The 18,229-nt window shown below is 44.8% G+C and overlaps 3 pseudogenes; all 3 read left to right on the top strand.

Moving 5' to 3' along the window:
* On the top strand, positions 1–2,475 carry LOC115669663 (phloretin 2'-O-glucosyltransferase-like; annotated as a pseudogene).
* A 4,391-nt stretch (positions 2,476–6,866) lies between these two features.
* On the top strand, positions 6,867–8,492 carry LOC115667162 (UDP-glycosyltransferase 88F3-like; annotated as a pseudogene).
* Positions 8,493–12,999: 4,507 nt separating this feature from the next.
* Positions 13,000–14,810, top strand: LOC115667917 (UDP-glycosyltransferase 88F5-like; annotated as a pseudogene).
* The last annotated feature ends 3,419 nt before the right edge of the window (positions 14,811–18,229 follow it).

Here is an 18,229-nt window from a genome sequence, read left to right as displayed (position 1 = left end):
TACCTCACTAAGAGACTTTATATCATCACCGCCTCGCACATTCAAGTGACGTGCAGTTGGGTCTCCAACCACAACCAGTTAGCCACAAGCGCAAAGCACAAAGAGCTACAATAATGGAGGACGCCATCGTCCTGTACCCATCTCCGGAGATCGGCCACGTCATCTCTACGGTCGAGCTCGGCAAGCTCATCCTCTGCCGCCATGGCCACCAATTCGCCGTCACCGTCCTCCTCACCGTCGGCTTCGTCGACTCCCCGAGCATCACCTCCTACGTCGACTCCATCTCTCGCTCCCACCCTTCCATCTCCTTCCGTCTTCTCCCTCCCATCTCCATTGACCCGGCCAACCCGCCTCGGAGCCACGCCGTGGTGGCTTTCGAGTTCGTACGCAAGAACTCCGCCAACGTCCTCCATTCTCTACGGGACATCTCCGCCGCCTCCACCGTGAGAGCGCTCATCATCTGATGGGGGGAGTATCGCAAACCGAATCAGAACGATCACGTAGAGAATAGAAAAAAAATTACATAACGCACGAGTTTACCCAGGTTCACCCTACAAAGGAATTTCACTATGATTTAGGTTTACAACCACAGCCACTCGTTACAATGATCTCTCATACGAGTACAATATATATAAGACTTAAAATGGGTCCAAAGCCCAAGTCTATCTAAATTCCTTTGATCCCACAACAAACGAGTCAGCAAACTCGATATTATTTCGGGGGCGCTGCCCCCGAACCCCCGCCTGCTCACCGGCAAGCGGGGCCGCCGTCCGCTGACCAGGGAGCAGAATCCCCGCCCGCTGTCCGGTCAGCAGGACCCCCGTGTCGAGGGCGCTGCCCTCGAACCCCCGCATTCCGTGCGCAGAGGTCACATGTCGTCGGATCATACTTCGGTTTTCCTCAGTTCATGTGGGCGTACCCGGTATGAGAAACAAGGATCTCCGAAGTATTTGCCAACTCCAACATCATTGACATCTTCTGCACCTCCGCGCTGCCCGTAGCGAAGGAGCTGAACATCCCCACGTACTACTTTTTCACCTCTGGCGCGTCTGCGCTAGCCGCGTTCCTTTATTTCCCGAGACTTTTCGAGCGCTCGACTAAGAGCTTCAAGTAGTCATGGCCACGGGCCGGTTTTGGCCTGGGACCAGCCCGGGTCAAACCCGGGACCGGCCCGTTGACCGGGCCAGCAGTTCGGAACCGGAACCGGCCCGTGGCCTATGGGCCCGATTCAGATTCCAAAAAAAAAACTACTGCTGCAGCGATTCCTCCTCTCCAGAATCTTCCCCTCCTCCTCCGCCGTAGCAACCCATGGCCCACGCACTCCCCCTGCAGACCAGCAACATCGCCAACACCGCCGCCGCACCGGCGGCGCACAAGGACAGGACCGTGGAGGAGACCTACCAGAAGAAGTCCCAGCTCTAGCACATCCTCCTCCGCCTCGACACCTACATCGGCTCCGTCGAGAAGCACACCCAATCGATGTGGGTCTACGAGGGCGACAAGGTGTTCGAAGCGCTTGAGCCGAAGGCAGTGGAGCTCATCGCCAGCAGCGCATGCGTGCCGGACTCGCCGACCCTGCCGGTTTACTGCATCGGGCCCCTGATTGTGGACAAGTCCTCGCATGCCGACGACAGCACTGTCGGCAGGCAGGAGGATTGCCTGTCTTGGCTGGAGAAGCAGCCGAGGAAGAGCGTGGTCTTCTTGTGCTTCGGAAGCCAGGGAACGTTCTCGGCCGAGCAGATCAAGGAAGTGGCGGTCGGGCTGGAAAAGAGCGGTCATCGTTCCTGTGGGTGGTGAAGAAGTCGTCCGGCCATGAGGGGGGTGGCGGCAACGGCGATGTGGATTTGGAGGCGCTCATGCCGAAGGTTTCCTGGAGAGGACCAAGGAGACGAGGATGGTGGTGAGGTCATGGGTGCCGTAAGTAGCAGTGCTGAGGAAGGAGGCGGTGGGGGAGTTCGTAACGCACTGCGGGTGGAACTTGGTGCTGGTGGCAGTGGCGGCGGGGGTGGCGCTGGTGGCGTGGCCGCTGTACGCGGAGCAGCACATGAACAGGAACTTCCTGGTGCAGGACATGGAGATGGCGATCGGCGTGGAGCAGCGGGACGGCAACGGATTCGTAAGCGGGGACGAAGTGGAGAGGGCGGTGAGAGAGCTGATGGAGTCGGAGCACGGGAGAGAGCTGAGAGAGAAGAGTTGGGCGATGAGAGAGAAGGCCGCCGAGGCTCTGGGAGACTCCGGATCTTCTACAGCCGCCTGGCCAAGTTGGCCCAAACATGGAGCCGCCTCTCATGAAGCGTTCAAGTTCTTGCATCACTTGTTGTTTTAATTACCATGTGAGTTCAACCTAAAACTTACATAGTTTGGTTTCTCGTCATTGGAAAGTTGTTTCAAGAGATCTTTGATAAAAGAGTCCTGCTAGGAGGAGGACGGCGCAGTTAATAGTGAATTTTTCAAAGTTGTTTTATTTGTTAAGATGCACCGGACAAAAAACTCTCTTATTTGGGACGAAAGTCCTCGTGATTTTCAAACCTGCGTTTTACTTGTTTATCCGATGGCAAGCTATCGAGACCGTTTGAGCACTCGGCGAACTTCTCTTAAAGATGGCCAAACAAGCCGCGGTGCTTCGATGGTTTTTCCGACCGCATCATTCATGACGATCAGCTCCAATTTTGTTACGGCCCACGATTGAAGAACCAAGATCGAGGACAGCACGGTTTATTGCAAGGGCAGATTGCCTTTTTCTATGGTCCCGAGAGTTTAATATCTTTGGGATCCGTTAGGTTTCGTATACAGTGATGTTTAGGGCCATTTCCTATCAATTGCCCATGACGTAGAGAGTGATATAAACCAGTGGTGTGATGTTTGTGAACCGAAATATGACGTAGGTTTGAATGATAGATGCATTTATAAAGGTTGGACTGATCTATGTACTTTAGATTCCTCTTATTTTTTGTCACAGTTCTTATTTAAATCATACCAAATCTTATGTACCATGCTGACTCCTTGTCTTTGTTCAACCCTATTGAGCAATACCCAATCCGCATTCATGTGCCATATTCGACCCGGACTAAGAAAATTCAAATTGAACTTTGCCGTCGCCGGGTAAGTCCGAGCATCGCAAGCAATTTCCTAGAATCATTTTGCCTGTTGGAGCTGGAAGATTAGTTTCCTATTTGGAGTTGGAGTTGCCCGAGTCCGCAATGGGCTACCAAACTTTGGCAACGTATATGTTCTTCAATTTGGGGTTTTGGACTTCATGCAGTTAACAGGAAGAGGGAGTTCTTTGGGTTCGTTGAACTACACCCAAAAATGGAGTAACCTTTTGCCGTGGTTGGTTTCGGACAACTACTTCTTCGTGACGTTGAAGACAAATCTTTGTGTTGAAATGAATAATTCTCTTTTGAGATTATTTCGTAAGTAACTACAGGGGCCAAGTAATATGTAGGATTATTGGGTGCAGTTGGAGGCCAGGGACCATTGAGGATATTTAAGTGGCTTCGATGTGATTGTAATCTCCATTATATCGCTTGATTTACAGTGAAATTTTATATGGTTCTCCATTCCTTTTCCTACATATGTCTAGGCTCATTTTTCTTTCAAGATCACGAAGGAGACACCATGCTTTTTGTACATAAAAGTCTACATTCTAAATGGATGGGGACGTGCGACCATGTGAGTAAATTCAATGAACATCAATTGCTTATACATCTCTTATTAAAAGTGCCCCTTTTGGTGACCAATATTTCTAGTTTTTCGGTAACATTATTCTTTCTTTTTTTTCGTTTTTGGTTTGTTACATTGGAGGAAACTCTAATTTCATTAGGGTAAATATCACGAAAAACCCTAAACTGATACACCTGTGATAAATTTACCCAAACTAATTTTTTAACTATCAAATACCCCAAACTGGTGTACCTGTGACAAATTTATCCTCCGTTAGTTTCCGTTAAAATTTACTATCAAATTGCTTAGTTAAATGACACATGGCAGTTTACTGATGTATCAATTTGGGGTTTTACCCTCTGTTTGTCACATGTATACTAGTTTGTGATTTTTTTATATTAATCCAATCTAACGGAAGGTAAATTTGTCACAAATGTACCTGTTTGGGGTCTTTGGTTGTCAAAAAATTAGTTTGGGATAAATTTGTCATAAGTATACTAGTTTAGGATTTTTTGTGGTTAAAAAATTAGTTTAAGGTAAATTTGTCACAGGTGTACTAGTTTGGGGTTTTTCGTGATATTAACCCATTTCATTATCGATAATAGCTTATTATTGACATAGTTTTAGAGAACATATCAAATCTTCACAACAAATTAACATTCTTCTTTTCAAGTCAATTATTCCTTTTATTTTGTGTTACAAACTAGGAGAAATGGACATAAACGAAAGGCTCTTTTAAGGTCTTTTTTGTTGTGAGACGGCATTGGTCAAATAATAAAATTGTATCCGATTGTAAATTATTTCAAAATTCGGCGCTGCTAAATGAAAATGAAAAAATAAAAAAATTACCAAAAAAGTCTTAAACCTATTGCACTATTTCCAATTCAATTCTAAAACTTTCAATTCAACCAATTTAGTCATAAACTTTTGACGATTTGTCAATTTAGTCATAAACATTTTGTTGTTTTGCCAATTTAGTCCTTCCGATCAATTTTTGCCAAAAAACGCTGTTGTGACAGTCTAGTCAATGCCAGCCATTCTATGTGGCATGGCCGGCATTGACAACGATCGACGCAGAGATAGATAATTTCTTAAAAATTTTAAAAAAAAATATTTCTTTTGTTCTTTCTTTTTTTCTTTTTTCTTTCCTCTTTTTTTTTCCAACTCTTGAACAGCAAGGCTGCCGACCGACCCTTGCCGAACACAGGCGACACCCTCGCCCATACCAAGTGAGGGTGTCATCGGCCAAGAAAAAGAAAAACGGCCACAACTTTTGATTCAGGAACAGTTATAAAGCCCACAATACCAATCCGAAAAACTCATTCCGAACACTATACTTTAGCTTGGTCTTTTTCCACTTTGTAATCATTTCAGACCTCGAAATCTATTGTATAGGCGTGTTTCTGGGTATTTTTCTGTTTTTGTGTTATTTTTCCGTGTTATTTAAGGCATTTATGTATTTTTCGGATTCTTTTGATGGTTAATATTATTTTCGGGTTTTTCAGACTCACCTGCCTCCATTAGAAACGTATTGTGATTCGAGACTAGAATGGAAAAGTCAAATGTATACCAAGCAGAGGAGTGAGTATGCAATTTTAAAGACACGTACATAGCTTTTAGTTTTTACCAAGAGCATATGTACTGTTCATTTCAAAATGATTGGGTACGTTTATTTCACGGAAAACTTAATGATAAAAAAAATATTTTCCGGAAAATTATTTTTTAGGAATACGCTTAGTTTTTCTTTGTTTGGTGATACATGATGGAAATCGTTTTCTGATGTTTGGATTTCATTGGAAAATGATTTCAATCTCATGACTTTATTTCTGAAAGAGCTGGAATTTTTTTATTTTTTAATTTCATTTTTTCTGTTCTTTCCTTTTCTTTTTCCTCCTTCCTCCGCCGTGACTGGCCGACGACAGCCACCGGCAAGGCTCACCAGGCGATGCCCACACGCGAGCTTGAGTTTGCCGGCCCCAGCTAAGCCCGAGCTTGCCTAGATCAACCAAGCTCGGGCTTGCCTTGATCTGGTGAGTCGCGAGCTCACTGGCCTCGATGGAGCTTGGGTTGGTGAGCTCGCAGCTCGCCGACCATGGCGAAGCTCGGGCTTGCCTGGATCGGCCAAGCCTCGAGCTCATCAACCTGCATCTTGGCAGTCTCCGAGCAGCCGGCCTAGGCGAGCCTACTCGAGGCTTGCCACTAGAGGCCGCAAGCTAGCCGGCCTAGGGCGAGCTCTAGGCTCGCTGCCAGAGGTCGCCACGAGCTTGCCGGCCGTCGCAGTGGATAGCGATTGGCCGAGGAAGAAAAAAAAAAGGAAGAAAAGAAAAATTAAGAAAAGAAGAGAAAAAGAAAGAAAAAAGAAAAGAAAAGAATAAATAATTCAATTTTTTAAATAATAAAAATGATTTTTTTAAATGAATATTTTTGTAAAAACAAATGTTTCACTAATTATGGGCCCGAGCCCTAGTGCCGAGGACCTACGCACGGCCTTTGTGGACTCGGGTCGGAGGGTAGGAAGTAGAGCTCGAGCATCGGTGACCTGAGGAAGGCCTTTATGGACCCGAGTTCGGGTGCCAGAGCATCAAGTATGGGCATTAGGGATTCGCGCTCAACCTCGATGGACTCGGGCGTAGGTGCCAAGGGCTTGAGCCCTAGACATCGAGGTATCAAGCTCGGCCACCGAGATCTAGTCCTCAATGTCAAGACTCGAGAACCAACGTTGGGGCTTTCATGCCCAAGCGTAGAGTTTCGGTCCAAGCGCCGATAATTAGCCATGCTTCGGAAAACGTTTTCCTCATCATTTAAAGAGAAAATTATTTTCATGAATTTAAGTTTTGGTAAGGAAATATTTTTCATCGATTAGGAAAATATTTTCCGTTAAACTCCTTTTTCTAAACAAAGCAAATGTCAAAAAAATGAGGAAAGTATTTTTTTAAAATATATTTTTCGCCAAATAAATGACCCAGAGGGTAGATTCATAGTGAGATCAAAATCTGACACGTTATTACTTTTCTAGATGATGATGTCGGATGGTGAAAGAAGTACATACTTCTACAGTGAGATATTTCTGCCGATGGATCTTTGTTTTGTTAAAAAAATACAATTTCCTCGCTCCAATCTGTCTCTACCAAATTATATATTAATGAATTGTATACAGTCGATGTCCGAACAGCACATCATCACCACCATGCCATTTTCAAGTGAAGTACCGTTCAGCCTTAAACCCAAGCCAAAGAGCTACAACGATGGAGGACCCCATCATCCTGTACCCATCTCGGGAGATCGGCCACGTCATCTCCATGGTCGAGCTCGGCAAGCTCATCCGTCACCGTCACGGCCACCGGTTCGCCAACACCGTCCCCCTCGCCACCGGCTTCGCCGACTCCCCAAGCATCACCTCCTACATCCGCTCCATCTCTCGCTCTCACCCTTCCATCTCCTTCCGCCGCTTCCCTCTCGTCTCCGTCGACCCGGCCAACCCGCCCCGGAGCCGTACTGCCGTTGCTCTCGACTTCATCCGTGAGAACTCCGCCAACGTCCTCCAGTCGCTGCAGGACATCTCCGCTGCCTCCACCGTGAGAGCGCTCATCATCGACTTCTTCTGCACATCCGCGCTGCCCATAGCGAACGAGCTGAACATTCCCACGTACTACTTCCACACCTCTGGCGCGTCAGCGCTTGCTGCGTTCCTATATTTTCCAAGACTTTTCGAGCGCTCGACCAAGAGCTTCAAGGACCAGGATGGGGTCGTCCTTGAATTCCCGGGCCTACCATCCTTGATCAGGACGACCCAGCCTACGGTGAGATATGCTACTTCTGTGACCACCTGACCAAGGCGGACGGGATTCTGGTGAACACGTTTGAAGCGCTCGAGCCAAAGGCAGTGGAGCTCATCGCCAGCGGCGCGTGCGTGCTGGACGCGCCGACCCCGCCGGTTTACTGCATCGGGCCCCTGATTGCGGATGAGTCCTCGCGTGCCGGCGACAGCACTGTCGGCGGGCAGCAGGATTGCCTGTCTTGGCTGGAGAAGCAGCCGAGGAAGAGCGTGGTCTTCCTGTGCTTCGGAAGCCAGGGAACGTTCTCGGCCGAGCAGATCAAGGAAGTGGCGGTCGGTCTGGAAAAGAGCGGTCATCGGTTCCTGTGGGTGGTGAAGAAGCCGTCGGGCCACGAGCGGGGCGGCGGCGATGGCGACTTGGATTTGGAGGCGCTCATGCCGGATAGATTCCTGGAGAGGACCAAGGAGAGGGGGATGGTGGTGACGTCATGGGCGCCGCAAGTAGCAGTGCTGAGGAAGGAGGCGGTGGGGGGGTTCGTGACGCACTGCGGGTGGAACTCGGTGCTGGAGGCGGTGGCGGCGGGGGTGGCGCTGGTGGCGTGGCCGCTGTACGCGGAGCAGCACATGAACAGGAACTTCCTGGTGCAGGACATGGGGATGGGGATCGGCGTGGAGCAGCGGGACGGCGACGGATTCGTAAGCGGGGACGAAGTGGAGAGGGCGGTGAGAGAGCTGATGGAGTCGGAGCACGGGAGAGAGCTGAGAGAGAAGAGCTGGGCGATGAGAGAGAAGGCCGCCGAGGCCCTGGGAGACTCCGGATCTTCTACAGCGGCGCTGGCTAAGTTGGCCCAAACATGGAGCAGCCTCTCATGAAGCGTTCAAGTTCTTGCGTCACTTGTTGTTTTAATTAACTTGTGAGTTCAACCTAAAACTTATATAGTTTGGTTTCTCTTGTCATTGGAAAGTTGTTTCCAGAGATCTTTGATAAAGAGTCCTGCTAGGAGGAGGACGGCGCAGTTAATAGTGAATTTTTCAAAGTAGTTTTATTTGTTAAGATACACCGGACAAAAACTCTTTTATTTGGGACGAAAGTCCTCGTGATTTTCAAACCTGCGTTTACTTGTTTTTCCGATGGCAAGCTATCGAGACCGTTTGAGCACTAGGCGAACTTCTCCTGAAGATGGCCAAACAAGCCGCGGCGCTTCCATGGTTTTCCCAACCGAATCATTCGTGACAATCAGCTCCAATTTTGTTACGGCCCGCGATCGAAGAGCCAAGATCGAGGACAGCACGGTTTATTGAAAGGGCGGATTGCCTTTTTCTATGGTCCCGAGAGTTTAATATCTTTGGGGTCCGTTAGGTTTCGTATACAGTGATGTTTATGGCCATTTCCTATCAATTGCCCATGACGTAGAGAGTGATATAAACCAGTGGTGTGATGTTTGTGAATTGGAATATGAAGTAGGTTTGAATGATAGATGCATTTATAAAGGGTGGGCTGATCTATATACTATAGATTCCTCTCATTTTTTGTCACAGTTCTCATTTAAATCATACCAAATCTTCGGTACCATGCTCACTCGTCGTATTTGTTTATCCCTATTGAGCAAAACGCGATCCGGATTCATGTGCCACATTCAACCCGGATTAAGAAAATTCAAATTGGACTTTGTCGTCGCCAGGTAAGTCCGCAATCAATTTCCGGAATCATTAATTTTGCCTGTTGGAGCCGGGGAAGATTAAGCCAATGAACGATAACCATTCTATTCCAAAATTCAATTTCTAAAATAAATGATTTTTCTATTTCTATTTCATGGGCCAGTTTAGCCTACCAAACTACGCATTTGATAATGACGCAGGCACTTCTTTCTGAAATAAAAATTTGTTTGATAACGACACCAAAAATTTGTCTCCTAGTGGCCGGGTTGGAGGCGATGAGAAGTGGTCAGCTTAATTCGGACGGCCCAGGTGGAGGACAAGATCGATCGTCAGAATACGACGGGTGCAGGAGATAGGAGGCGGGTAGCGGTGGTGGAAGGTGACCCGCAGTGGCGGGTGGGCGGCTGGCTAGTAGTAAGTGCCAGCGATGAGAAGAGTTTTATTTCTCATTTATGTTCCAGAAATAGAAAAGTAGAAAAAATTTTACTTTTGGGCTGCGAATAATAACAATTATGTTTCTTTGTTTTCTATTTTTCTGTTCTTGAAAACGGGTTTGAAATAAAAATCCGCTTGGAAACGCAACTTCAGTTTTCTATTTCTGGAACAAATTTTGATTTTAGAAATAAGTTTGAAACAGAAATTAGAAGTAAAAATTTTCTACTTTTCTATTTTTGAAACAAAAATGAGAAATAAAAATTCTTCTCATCGCTCGTCCTCGCTACTAGCCGGTCGCCCATCCACTGCTTCCTGCCGCTGCTCGCCTCTCGCCGCCATCCACTTGTCGTTCATCGTCGCCTCCCGCCGTCCACCGCCCTCCTCCCACCACCGCCCTCCTCCTGCCGCCAACCACCTGCCACAGTCGTGGGCCACCGTTCACCTCTCACTACCGCTCATCTGCCGTTCGCCACCTCTCGCCGTCGCCCTCCTCCTGCCGCAGGCCATCACCCACCTCCCGTCGTTGCCCGACGCCGGCCGCCTCCTGCATCCTTCCTTCGCACTGACCGCACCGCCGTCCACCGTCGTTGCCCGCTGTCCACTCGCCAATCGCCCGAGAGAGAGAAATTTTGTACCGTTATGAGACAAATTTTTGTTTCGAGAATAGAAATTTTATGTTGTTATCATATGCGTATTTTTGCTCATAAACTCATTCATGGAATAGAAATAAAAAAATCTATTTCTAACAAGAAATTGATTTTTGAAACAGAATGGTTGTTATTTGTGCCATTGATTTCTGTTCCAAACCTATTTATGGAGTATAAATTTTTTCCAGAATTAGACAAATGAAATTGCATTACCAAACGAATTTCTATTCCAAACCTATTTCCAGGAACAGAAAAATAGAAAAATTGAGAAATATAATGGTTATCATGCGCGCCTTTAATTTCCTATTTGGAGTTGGAGTTGGAGTTGCCCAAGTTCGCAATGGGTCTCCGAAATTTGGCAACATATAGGTTCTTCAATTTGGGGTTTTGGTCTTCATGTAGTTAACAGGCAGAGGGAGTTCTATTTTGGGTTCATTCTACACCCAAAAATGGAGTAACCTTTTGCCGTGGTTGGTTTCGGACAAGGGGTGAGCGGGTCCAAGTACTGTACATGTTCTACCTGAAACCTACCTATGAGAATAGGCTCCTCAATTTTTAGAGCCTGAAACCTACTCTACATACCTTGGAACCTGGAACTTATCTAGTCACGGGTTCCAAGGTCGTTTCCAGGATCTACGCAGGTTCTACTTGTGTTATTAATTGAACAATTGCAGTGAATCATCACCTTTAATGACCACCACTTACTTCTACAATCCGCTGACCATAACTTATATTTAAATACACAAAGAATATGAAATATTAACAAGTTATAAAATGAAAGCTCAAATCAATGGTTCTAGATTATACACTCATCATTTAACACCATGGAACATCGCAGGATCAAGCGAAAAAATAGACCAATAAAAAACAAAAAACTCATTTAAGGTTTTAGGTTCCAAGTTCTGGCCTTCAACCTAAAACCTACCCGTCGAAACAGATATCCCAATTTTTTAAACCTAGAACCTACCTTACATACCTTAGAATCTAGAATCTATAGGTTCCCACTGGTTAAGTTCTCATGTTCCACGTTCTACCCTGGAACCATGCTCACCCCTATTTCGGATAACTACTTCGTGACGTCAAAGACAAATCTTGTGTTGAAATGAATATATTCTCTTTCGAGATTATTTCGTGTGCAAGTGCAGGGGCCAAGTAATGTGTAAGATTATCGGGTGTAGTTGGAGGCCAAGGAATAGTGAGAATATTTGAGTGACTTCGGTATGATTGTAATATCCGTTATATCGCTTGATTTACAGTGAAATTTTATGTGGTTCTCCGTCTTTTCCTACATGTGTCTAGGGTCATTTTTCTTTCAAGATCAGGAAGGAGACACCGTACTTTTTGTACATAAAAAGTCTACATTCTAAATGGACGGGGACGTGCGACCTTGTGAGTAAATTCAATGAACATCAATTGCTTATGCAACTCTTATTAAAAGTGCCCCCTGTAGTGACCAATACTTCTAGTTTTTTGGTAACATTATTCTGTCTTTTTTTTTTGGTTTATTACATAGGAGGAAACTTTAATTTCATTATTGATAATAGCTTATTATTGACATAGTTTTGGAGAACATATCAAATCTTCACAACATATTAACATTCTTCTTTTCAAGCCATTTATTCCCTTTATTTTGTGTTGTAAACTAGGAGAAATGGACATAAACGAGAGGCTCTTTTAAGGTCTTTTTTGCTGTGAAACAGCATTGCTCAAATAATAAAATTGTATTCGATTGTAAATTATTTCAAAATTCTGCACTGCCAAATGAAAATAAAAAAAATTATTAAAAAAGTCTTAAACCTATTATACTTGCCAATTCAATCATAAACCTTTCAATTTGATCAATGTAGTCTTCAATTTAATCCTCAACCTTTCAATTGTGTCAATTGAGTTCTAAATCTTTTGACGATTTGCCAATTTAGTCATTCCGATCAATTTTGGCCGAAAAATATTGACGTGACGGTCTAGTCAATGTCGGCCATCTTATGTGGCACGGTCGGCGCAGAAATAAATAATTTTTTTATTTTTCTTTTGTTCTTTCTTCTTTTCTTTTTTCTTTCCTCTTTTTTTTTCCAACACTTGAATGGCAAGGCTACCGACCGACCCTCGTCAAACACAAGCGATGCCCTTGCCCATACCAAGTGAGGTTGTTGCCGGCCAAGAAAAAGAAAAATGGCCGTAACTTTTGATTCAGGAATAGTTATAAAGCCCATAATACCAATCCGGAAAACTCATTCCGAACACTATACTTTAGCTTGGTCTTTTCCCACTTGTAATCATTTCGGACCTCGAAATCTATTGTATAGGCCTGTTTCTGGGTATTTTGCTGTTTTTCATGTTATTTTTCCGTGTTATTTTAGGCATTTATGTATTTTTCGGATTCTTTTGCTGGTTAATATTATTTTCGAGTTTTTCAGAGTCACCTGCCTCCATTAGAAACGTATTGCGTGATTCGAGACTAGAATGGAAAGGTCAATTGTATACCAAGCAGACGAGTGAGTATGCAGTTTTAAAGACACATAATAGCTTTTAGTTTCTGCCAATGGCATAGCTACCGTTCATGCCCATGTGACATGAAGGGTAGATTGGAAGTGGGAGTAAAATCTGACACGTTATTACTTTTCTAGATCATGATGTCGGTTGGTGAAAGACATAACTCTACAGCAGCCACGATGGACCTTTGTTTTGTTAAAAAACCTACAATTTACTTCGCTCAAATCTGTCTCTACCAAATTATATATTAATGAATCCCATGTTGCTTAAGATTATATGAGCATTTATTTGGTCGTTGTCCGAACAGCAATTTTCAAGGGAAGTTGAAGTTGAAGTTGTCTTGTCGCCAACCGTTGGTCACAAACCCAAGCCCTAAGAGCTACAACAATGAAGGACACCATCGTCCTGTACCCTTCTCCGGAGATCGGCCACCTCATCTCCATGGTCGAGCTCGGCAAGCTCATCCTCCACCGCCACGGCCACCAGTTCGCCATCACCATCCTCCTCACCACCGGCTTGGCCGACTCCCCGAGCATCACCTCCTACATCCGCTCCATCTCTCGCTCCCACCCTTCCATCTCCTTCCGCCGCTTCCCTCTTGTCTCCGTTGACCCGGCCAACACGCCCCGGAGCCGTGCCGCCGTGCTTTTCGACTTCATCCGCGCGAACTCCGCCAACGTCCTTGAGTCGCTACGGGACATCTCCGCTGCCTCCACCGTGAGAGCGCTCATCATCGACTTCTTCTGCACCTCCGCACTGCCCATAGCGAAGGAGTTGAACATCCCCACGCACTACTTCTACACCTCTGGCGCGTCAGCGCTTGCAGCGTTCATTTATTTTCCGAGACTTTTCGAGCGCTCGACTAAGAGCTTCAAGGACCAGGACGGGGTCGTCCTTCAGTTCCCGGGCCTTTCATCCTTGAAGGCCCCGCAGATGCCTGAGCCAACCCTCGATCAGGACGACCCAGCCTACGGCGAGATGTGCTACTTCTGTGACCACCTGACCAAGGCGGATGGGATTCTGGTGAACACGTTTGAAGCGCTCGAGCCGAAGGCAGTGGAGATCATCACCAGCGGCACGTGCGTGCCGGACGCGCCGACCCCACCGGTGTACTGCCTTGGGCCCCTGATTGCGGACGAGTCCTCGCGTGCCGGCGACAGCACCGTCGGCAGGCAGCAGGATTGCCTTTCTTGGCTGGAGAAGCAGCCGAGGAAGAGCGTGGTCTTCCTGTGCTTCGGAAGCCAGGGAACGTTCTCGGCCGAGCAGATCAAGGAAGTAGCGGTTGGGCTGGAAAAGACCGGTCATCGGTTCCTGTGGGCGGTGGCAACGGCGATGTGGATTTAGAGGAGCTCATGCCGGAGGGTTTCCTGGAGAGGACCAAGGAGAGGGGGATGGTGGTGAGGTCATGGGCGCCGCAAGCAGCTGTGCTGAGGAAGGAGGCGGTGGGGGGGTTCGTGACGCACTGCGGGTGGAACTCGGTGCTGGAGGCGGTGGTGGCGGGGGTGGCGCTGGTGGGGTGGCCACTGTACGCGGAGCAGCACATGAACAGGAACTTCCTGGTGCAGGACATGGGGATGGCGATCGGCGTGGAGCAACGGGACGGCGACGGATTCGTAAGTGGGGACGAAGTGGAGAGGGCGGTGAGAGAGCTGATGGAGTCGGAGCACGGGAGAGAGCTGAGAGAGAAGAGCTGGGCGATGAGAGAGAAGGCCGCCGAGGCTCTGCAAGACATCGGATCTTCTACAAAGGCTCTGGCCAAGTTAGCTCAGATATGGAGCCGCCTCCCAAAGCCGAGAAATCCTCAGATACATCCACCGCACGCGAACTCAATAGATGTGAACGTGGATTCACATGTAAGTGGAGTGGGTTCAAGCTAGATCTCTCAATGACGATGTGCGTCATTCGTCTTCTATTTTTACACCTCATCTGCATCGAATAAAGTTTCGATCAGCATATTAGTTGTGTGTGTCTGCTACGACCATGTCTTGGTTCATTCAGTCGAGCTTGAGTGAGTGAGTTCAACCTAAGATCAACATGGTTAAGGGCGATTGATGTTTCACTTATGTTTCTACTTTCACTCACGTGTCATTCGAAGTGCAGTTCTCGTTTAAGGAGATGTTTAATAAAATTGGGTTTCTGCATTGTGTGCTCGATCTATAAGCATTGTACCCGGTTTGCATTCATGCCGTTACCCTTCATGTTCGCCGGGAGAGAAAGGTGGCACGTAGACAGAAGAACTTGGAGACACATATTGGTGGTCAAACCGCTCATTGACAAGCGACAAACAACTCAAGAGATCGGACGGCAAATGGCATCGGGAAGTGGGAAGACGTGGAGCTTCACGTGCACTTGGAGCAGCACTCCCCCGTGAGAGCTATCTTTGAGTTCCTCGAGAGAGCTATAAAAAATATCCTAAACCTATTATATTCGTATCAATTCAATCTTAACATTTATTTTTGCCAATTGAGTCATAAAATTTTTATATTTGTGCCAATTCAGTCCATCTGATCAATTTTAGTCGGAAATCGCTGACATGAACGCTATCTTACGTGGCGTGACCGGTGCTGCCAGGGACAATTTTTAATGATATTTTTTGAATTTATTTATTTATTCTTTTCTTTTTCCTATTTTTTCTTTTCTTTCTCTTTCTGTTTTTTTTTTCTTCCTTCTTCTTTCTTCCTCTGGCCAGCAAGGTCAAGCCTCGCCCAGCCATTTGAAGTCAAACTAGTAATGGAATGGTCGCACATTTTGATACTTCAGCCATTTGGAAAGTGGCAGAAGATAATCAACATGAGGAAGTTATGTTTCAATGTATCACATTGAAGAGAAATCAAGGGATGTTGCTCCAAATTCCAACAAGGGGTGAATCATGGGAAGATTGTTCCAAGAGTAGCAAAATAATGTAGCCTTTCACATTGCAAGTAACATGTCAGACATGATCAAGTCGATCATCATCAATGCTATGAAGAATGCCATATTGAGGGCCAGTATTGTTCAACCAACCGCTGCAAACAAATCGAGGGGTAACATGGTACGTTCCTAATTCCTCTTCATTTTCTGCAGCTAATGTTGGTCAAAATAACCAAAATTAGTAACAATAATTTGGCAAATCATACCAGTCGACAGGCCAGTCAATTGCCAAATGTTAAAAATGTAATGCCACTGGCTTCATTGGTACCACACAATGTGAACATTCCTATTAGGCATAACATGCCAATTAATGTAGATAACCCGACAAAACCAGCATCACCGCCTAGGGGGAAAAATCGCCAACCAAATCCACAAATGAACCTAGCACATTTTGTAGAAGAAGTTCGATAACAATTGAGATTAGACAGGGGTGTTATTATACCTGTTTATAGAAAATCACATCCCAGATGGATCGATAATCAGCATTTTTCAAGAGGTTTCAAAATGCCCGACTTTGACGTTTTTACTGGTGAAGATGAATAATCGATCATCGAGTACATTGTTCGATTTATTGTCTTTGTTAAAAACTACTTTTACCAAGATACACTAATTTACCACCCAATTCGGTGTGCAATTGGGCAAAGATGTAAAGACAGCTTCATTCTCAATTTTATAGAATGATACATGTTGATTGCTGATCTGACCAGATTCTATCAATATAATAATGAGTTGGTCGATGAAGTTGTTGCTCGATTTAAGAAGGTTAGGAATAAATGCCTTACATCAGTCTCAGAAAAAGATTTTATGAATTTGGCTTCGATGGATTGAAATTCAATCTAAGAGAAAAGTTTCAAATCAAGATTTTGCGAATTTATTTCAATTGGTAACGAGAGAATTTAGTCTGAGCAACTTCTTAAAGATAGATATAAAGGGCCACATGAAAATTTTGCGCAAAACGTGGCTTTAATGAAAAATCATGAGCGAGAGTATAAATATGACCCGAATGAAAATATTGAAATACATGTGGCAAATATGATGCTCGACAAGCCTTACGTTGTTTGATCCTTACACCCTGCCAAAATAAAAGGAAAATGAATAGTAGGGGCTAAAGACACTGATATATACTCGTTCAACATTAACAAGATGGGAAAAATTTTCTATTTACTCTTAAAAGATGGCCTAATAAAAATAACGAAATGCCAAATTATCCCAAGTAAAGAAGATTTAATAAACAAAAAAAATTGCAAGTGGCACAACCCATGGAGCCATAACACAGTTAATTGTGTTGTTTTTAAGAAAACAATTCAAGAGGCAATCCAGTAGGGAAAAATCAAATTTGGCAATGACAAGGGGGCATACGATGAACCTTGATTATCTAATTTAAAAGAATCCAATAATCAATAATCAGTCAATTCATCTAAAAGGGGCATATATTGACACCCCAAAATGACCCTCTTTTGGTTATAATTGACAAATGACTAATTTAGTCGATAATAGCAAAGTTTAGTGAACAACAGAAGTTATCGATGAAAAGAACAATGGACAATTTAAAGAGGATTGCAACTCACCTGGGAAGTTATATGTAACTTCTTTCACATAAGTGTTACTAGATAATGGGAAATTGTGAATAATGTAACTTCTTGAAACTGCAGATGGGATTAGGAAGTTATTTGTTCTGAGATGTGATTAGGAAGTTATCTTTTTTAATTCAATAATCGTTTATAATCGTCAATTGTGAGATAAATAGTTACATTGTACTCTTTCTAAATGACCCCAATCAATTACAGAACTCAAAGTTCTTTGCAAATTTATCTTTATTCATATTTTTTCGCAATTTATATGGCTAGTCGCAATTGCCTCTAGTTTTGATACTTTTAAATTTGTTGTGATTTAGTTTCCCGTCCAAAATCAACAAAGGATCATTTGCAACCTTTGTCAATTCATATGATCCATATTCTTGAAAAATGTTTCATCGACACTTTTCGGTGAAATGGGTGCCTACGAAATGTACAAATCACAAGTTCCTCGTTGTCAGTTAAAAGAGGTGCCACAGAAAGTTAGGATGATCGAGTTTTAGTTCAGATTTTTCACAAGTTTGGATCCAGCGGGAGGCGTTGGCCCATTACTGTACAAAAGTGGTCTAAAAGCTGGGCTTGAAAGTGGGGAAACATTGCAAATTCAAAAAGGTTTGGGCCTCCAATGTCTCCGGGCCTACTTTCTGGTTTCATCTTAAAAGCCTTGTCGGTAACTTTCCCTTGACAACTCATCACTATGGAATTTCAGTGCTTTCTTATTTTGTTTAGGGTTTCAAAAATTTGGTCTTTCAGTTTCTACATTCTTAATCATGTCAGGAAAATATGATTCTTTAAATTCATCCATTTACTAAGGTAGGAAACAAAAGAGTTTGTATATTGTTAATCGCTAGCCATCATCAGCCTAGTGCTTTAATTCAATAGTAGGGAGAGGCAAGAAAAATCCAAGCTTGACTCCAGTACTCTTGAAATTAAGAATTGAACCGATCGGACCGTTTCTCCGGTCAACTAAATCGTCCCTATCTTGATCGCTCCACTAAATTACCCTGGTTTTGATTCGGAGCTAGAAATTTGAACCGATCATTCTGGAAATTAGCAATTGAACCGACCAAATTGCT

The sequence above is a fragment of the Syzygium oleosum genome, unplaced genomic scaffold, assembly GCF_021117445.2.
Source record: "Syzygium oleosum isolate NSW1041296 unplaced genomic scaffold, Sole_v2.1 Sole_v2.02, whole genome shotgun sequence".
Lineage (NCBI taxonomy): Eukaryota > Viridiplantae > Streptophyta > Magnoliopsida > Myrtales > Myrtaceae > Syzygium > Syzygium oleosum.
Note: the sequence above shows the minus strand (reverse complement) of the source record. Positions and strands in the feature narration are given on the sequence as shown.